The following is a 6,184-nucleotide window of genomic DNA, read 5'->3' as shown; positions in this document are numbered from 1 at the left end:
TCATTTTGACGTCTTACTTGTCATCCTGAAATACAAATTTGTCGTCAAAATGACGGGCTGACGTTTTTTCATTACGTCATTTTGACGTGTCCTTGTCAATATGAAATACAAATGGCCCGTCAATATGACGGCCTGAGTGTTTCACAGCAAACCGTCATTTAGACGTCAAATTTAAGTAAAATGTAGTCTTCGGCTGAACTGCCCAATTTTCACATTCTGTGGGCAGTAACTGATAAAAGATGCTACGACGATTAGCTTCAGTGCTCACGTCTCACGTATTTATTACTGCAGAATGGTACATAGCAGAATGGATGCAGGAATGCACAGCAGACTTGTGGCTTTCCTGTTGATTTTCTGAAAAGCCATTGGCCACAGCACCTGAAAAATAGAACAGTTGGTATTGTGATTAGGTGGAACATGATATTAATGGTATTTGGACAAAATTGCATATAATAGACAACAAAAAGGGATCAACCTACACAAAAGCAGGTGGTGGACAATGCAAACAAATATGACAATATGTTAATCCAATCGAAACAGCATCTTTTCAATTAGCTTTAGGAAGACAGCAACTTTTCAAGAATACTAGCTGTGCAAAAGTTAAATGGAAAAAGTTTGGTATACGTAGTATTTGCATAAAACTGGCGTAAAAAGATAAAAAATAACAATCACATTTCAATAAGCCACGTCGCGCTGTGTAACCACAGAACAAAGGAAGCTGCCAGAAAGTCACAGTAGCTTTCTTTAGTACGTGGCCGCAACGATGAGAAAGTTAATAAAACTTTAACCGTTATCGAGATGAAGTTGTTCCACACTCATTTACCTTTGCAAACTCAATCGTCAGAGTGAGGGTGGCCGTGTCGGTAACAGACGTTGAACATGAAGAATCCACGATGACGGGTGACACTTCCTGCTTCACAGTATTGTGGTGCCGTCGACTGCTATGAAGACCCGCTGGAGTCCACCCATCTTCGAGCCTGCATGGCGACAAAATTACTGCACTTACGTACCGTCGCAGTTGAAGGAGCGATGCAACGATCGCGAATAACAGTTATACGTACTTTGCACAAGAAGGCGACGCACGAGAAAAAAAGACGCGCAGAGTTTACATGTGTCCAGAAGCTTCTGGCCCGTAAAGTTTAAGCAGTCGTTAGTCTGCTCGCTTTCTGCCCTTTGCACGACCCGATGAAAGAGTAGACAGCCCCCTACCCTTCCCCACCCCAACTTTCGGAAACAGTGCTGCGGCGTGAACAAGCGACAAGTCATTGCTTATTACCGAGTTCCGGCGGGGGCGCGGGCACGATCAAAAGCGTTGTTTCGCGCAAAATTATATTACAACAATACATACTCGTCGTGCACTTAACAAAACGCCCGCCTACTGCGGTGCCGAAATCAGCCGCTGTCTATTCCCGCCCATCTCTTCCCATGTCGACATTTCGAAACTGTGTCAGTTGGAGACAAAACTCATCAAAACGCAAACGCGTTTCCTGTCTGGGGGCAATTAAAAGTGCTAGAAAAAGTAAAAGCTCCAGGCCATGCAACGGCCGGCGCGATGGTGGTCATCGTTCTCACGGCGCAGTTATCCCTCGCCGACCGCTCGCACCGACGAGCGTGCTGCCCTGTTCAAGCTACAGATGCAGAAACACGGTTCCAGTTTCTGACACGACGGTCCTCATAGTATTCGAGCCAATATACTCTGCACACTTGAACTTGCTTCGCAATTATTGCGTTCGCTGATTTTAGTTTTTTTTTTTTTTTTTTTTTTGCAAGGAAAAATCTCTTGATGCTGTAAATCGTTCACTTACCGCTATCAGATGCACTTGCTCTGTTGCTGCAGCTCCGCGCGCATGGCTGCTTGCTGAAGGAGACCAGAAAAGAGACGTTTGCTCCGTCGCAGTTTCAAAGAAGTATGTGTGAGCCCCCGACATGGGAAAGGGGGGCAACCCAGACGCTTTCCGAAAACAGAAGAAAATGTCCCTTCCTTTCTCCTCCCCTGATCGCGCGGACGGCGGCGGCCGCCGCGACGGGAGACAAAGGAAGCGTCCCTGGAAGGACCCCCGCTCCCCCCAGCAACAGGCAGCGGTGCCTCTCGGAAGGGTCCCCTACAAAGGAAGCGTTCTTCGACAATCCGGCGTCGAACAAGAGAAAAAGCAAAAGGCCCCACCGGCGACTGCGAGAGCCGCCTTGGGCGGCCAATCAGAGTGCTGTATTACAGAAATCAGTTTGTTTGTTTCCTTTCGCTCCTTGTTCTATCCCCTCTCCCATCGAGTTGACGGCGAAACAACAGTCTTCACCATTTACGTCGACTTCCTGTCAAAAATCACGGTCACTTGGCCGTAAAAGTGACGGCCAGTTTTTACAGTGCAGGTATCAGACGACTAAACTGGCTTTGCCTTTCCTGCTCTATGCTCCCAGCTTGCGCTTAACCTTTGGTTTTCCGTTTTAAAATGAGTCTTAGTTTCGCAGAAACCTAGTGTGGAAATGTCTTTTGCTTGACCCCATTTTGGGCCAAAATTTGAACTCGCTACACAGAAAATGAATGAAAGAATCAGTATTCTCACCGTACCAAAGTTGTCTGGGCTGTGGCACTGCGCAGTGCAGCACGTCATGCTTTTATTGCGGGATGTCACAGCGAAGAACGAACTTTGGTGTCAAATCGCATGCTTGATATTCAAATTCGGTTTTGCGCGCCGAATGTACGTCTCAATTAATTAGACGAGGCGTAGTGGACGGCTTCGGATTAAGCTAAACCCCCTCGGGATCTAAAACGTGCGTCGGAACCTCAAGACACGCGCGTTTTTCTTTTTTGACCTCTGTCAGAAAAACGACCTCCAGTAACCGGGATCTAACCCAAATCCCTGCGCACTGTAGAACAGCGTCTTAGCCCCATAGCCACCGCGACGGGTGTATGCTTGGTATTGCTATTCGTCGAAATTTCATTCTGGGATGTATAGTTACACACCACAAAACGTTGTGGGAAAATTTATTGCTTCAAATATCTAACGAAAACTGTCCACGCACCCAATAAAAAGTCTAGATAGGTTAAGCTAGTTAAAGGGACACTGAACATCGTATAACGTCTTTCAATTGCAAGGCGACACCTTTGGTAGATCTTTAGCTCTTTGTTCGATGAAAAATTGTGCTTTGCTTTTGTAAGGAATGAAATTTTAGTCTGGCATTTCAATTTTCCGTTTGCATCCAATATCGTCGTGACGTCAATGAAGAGCCCCAAAGTGCACCATATTGCGATCACGATGTCCTGGCTGTGCCGAAAGAACCAACAGCGTTTACGCTCTGCTGCTGCCAGGATAACATGTACGATGAACTTCAGCTGACCCGAGGAACGGCCGACCACCGGTTGGCGTGAAATTTTGGAGTCTCGAGGTTTTCATGAAATTTTGAGGTGCGTGTAAAAGGAGGTGTTTTTCATTTTTTCTTTTCAGAACTATGTGCAAAATTTAGAAAATACGATTCCACCAAGATATATCAGAAGCTCGACATACTTCTTAAGGCGAAAGCTTTAGATGTCTCATCGAACGCGAAAAGTGACCGTAGTTGCTGGCGACTGCACGAATGCAACCAAATTACGGTCGTTGTAAAAAGAAAATAAGTGAATAAAATATACATATACACAAATTTGCGTTCCAATGCGATTTGAACCCAGGCCGTTACAGTCGCAGCCAAATGTGGTAACTACAGCGCTATCCCGGTACCATGCCAGGACTCAACAAGAATTATCCGGATGCGTGCGGCATGACAGGTGACCAAGACGGCACCGCAGACACGATGGAGCAGGGAAGAAGTCTTCGATAATCGCTGGCTTTCGCCTTCAAATCACATTTGAGATACCTAAAGGCACCCTTCAACACTCTTTGCGCAGTGCAAGTAAACCTGTGCGACGTTCAGATGACATTGTCAGGAATGCCTGAGCCAAATATTACAAGTGCACGAGAAGCGGTGAGCGCGCAAATCGCTGTGAAAACCAACCGCACTCGTGCAATTTTTCTCATTATGCACCCCTGGCATGGCCTAAACGACGTCATTGCGGCCATGGCTGTCCTATTGGCTGCCGCTGGTCAACTTCGCGGCTTATTTCTCGCATTTCATGTGACGATCCGCCGTCGTCGGCGCTGTGTACCAACCTCTTCTATGCCCGAACCTGTACGCACAATTTTGTCGTTTCTTTTGTGTTTTGAGTGCGCGCGGAGTTTGAGTGACGAACTCAATACTCCCTTTTCAACGAGACCACTCGACAACAAACGTTTATTGCTTCAAAAACGCCCTGACAGCCTGAGCACTGGCTTGCCAGCCCGCAGCCATGCCTGCTCTTTTGTTGCTCCAGACCAGAAATAGACACCTCCACATTGCAGAGAAAAGGAGGAAACTCCCCGGCCTGTTATATATTGAAGGCCGCCGAAAAGAACGCCGCGAGCCGTTCCCTCTCCGGGAGAGAGCGCGCAGCTTTCGTCGCGTTGTTCGCGGTCGAGTAGAGGGGGAACAATTATGCGTGATTTCTCATCGCGCGTAGTTTCCGTGACAGTGAATGAAGTTTCATAATTCTTGCGGGAGGACATTGCTGGGACAATAGACTTTACCCCCCAAAACATTCCGAGTAGTCGATGGTAAGTGCTTCAGGGTCCCTTTAATTGCCTGATGAATTTTCCCGTTAACACTGAAAAGAATATATTGTTACATGCTGCATCACAAAAGTCTCAGCAGAGCTTCCACTCTCAAAATCTGGGCCCGATTTGATGTCAAGGCAATGATTTCAGGAAGCGCTTCCCTCACTGCAGATTGGTCGCATCTCAACAAATATCGATGGTGAAGCTCTGCTTGTTTTTTCAGTTATACTGGTTGAAAAACAAAACGAACGAAAACCTGTTCTTTTTCAAAGTTTTGCATGTTTTTTTCAACCGCTCACATCACTATTGCGGGCTACTGTTGGCCCCGCTGAAAATCTTTGTCCCACCGGTAAATGCCTTTAGGCAGAAACTATAGGCAATGGCGTTGGTCTCGCGTAGACCCACGTCAATCTTTTCACTGCACTTGTACACCGAAACAAAGCCGTCTACGAAAATCAAAACTAGAACGCAGCTTACCGTCAGCGTCCCTAAAGAAACATGTGGCCAGGAAGAGTTTCCAGGTGCATGTATTTTACGATCCCCCACTGTTATTTTCACAGAACCACTTTATTCGCAACTTTCAGCGGCTATAGGTGGCGCCACGAGAAATCCAATATGGCCGTTCGAGAGATTATAAGGCTGAACGGAGTATATGCGCTGTATGCTAGGCGTGTACAGCGTGGTGTGCCATCGGTTCACCGTAGCGATGCACGACTAACGCCAATATGACGGATGAAAGGAAACGCTGCCCTGCAGAAGGCGAAAAGTTTGTGACGCGGGGTGCTACATATGTTGCTTAATGAAAGTCGGCAGTGGCCTGGCTTGCGTCGGGGTTTCTGCCCTTTACCGTAACTGAGTGCTGCTGCCGGCTTTTTTTGCACACTCCGCAAAAGGTCGCTGCTTCTTTACGTTGTTATTTATTATTTGGAGGCCCGCTTTTTCTGGTTGCGGCTACGTTTTATCTATTTGTTGTTGCAGTGGTGTGGCGCCAAGAAATTTCCTGGAGTTTGCCGCCCAGACTGCCTGTCTTGCCGCGCGCTGACAGCGTATCGCATCGTACCTTTACCTCGCGTCGACCCCGCCACGAAGGCAGGCGTCGCGAAATTGTGCTGCTTTTCTCGGCGCCTGCCTACGTGGCAGAACCGGCGCGACTGCAGCAGTTCGCGACGACTAGGGTACCATAAATTGTGCTAAGCTTGCACTGCGCGAGAATGACGCCTGCCCTCGTGACGGGTTGAACGTTGCGACTGCAGCTTGCGACTACTACGGTAACTTTGCGATGTCTTTAGAACGCGTGACGACTACGGTGCCGTCTCATGACTCCTGCCTTTGCGACGGGGACCACGCGACAATGTCAGTGCGCGGCGACTGCAGCAACATTTAATGGTGCGTACCTTCGTGGTGGGACCGACGAGCTTGCGACGAGACGACAACTAGCGATTTGCTTTCAGGGTGCGACAATTATAATTGTAACATTACGATACACTTTCACCACACGAATACGGCGCTTTCACAGCGTGTCCATTCGTGGTGGGGTCGATGCGATGCAGCGCGCGACGAGT

At 47.9% G+C, this 6,184-nt stretch overlaps 1 long non-coding RNA gene across 1 annotated transcript; it reads right to left on the bottom strand.

Moving 5' to 3' along the window:
* Positions 1-285: 285 nt before the first annotated feature.
* LOC144170407 (uncharacterized) lies at positions 286-1,980 on the bottom strand. Its single transcript, XR_013322610.1, has 3 exons — positions 1,806-1,980; positions 824-977; positions 286-378 (listed from the first exon to the last, which is right to left on the bottom strand). It is a non-coding gene; the product is annotated as an uncharacterized LOC144170407 (long non-coding RNA).
* Positions 1,981-6,184: the final 4,204 nt, after the last annotated feature.

Source organism: Haemaphysalis longicornis, unplaced genomic scaffold (assembly GCF_048455015.1).
Source record: "Haemaphysalis longicornis isolate Haplotype H1 unplaced genomic scaffold, Haemaphysalis longicornis Haplotype H1 scaffold_1, whole genome shotgun sequence".
NCBI lineage: Eukaryota > Metazoa > Arthropoda > Arachnida > Ixodida > Ixodidae > Haemaphysalis > Haemaphysalis longicornis.
Note: the sequence above shows the minus strand (reverse complement) of the source record. Positions and strands in the feature narration are given on the sequence as shown.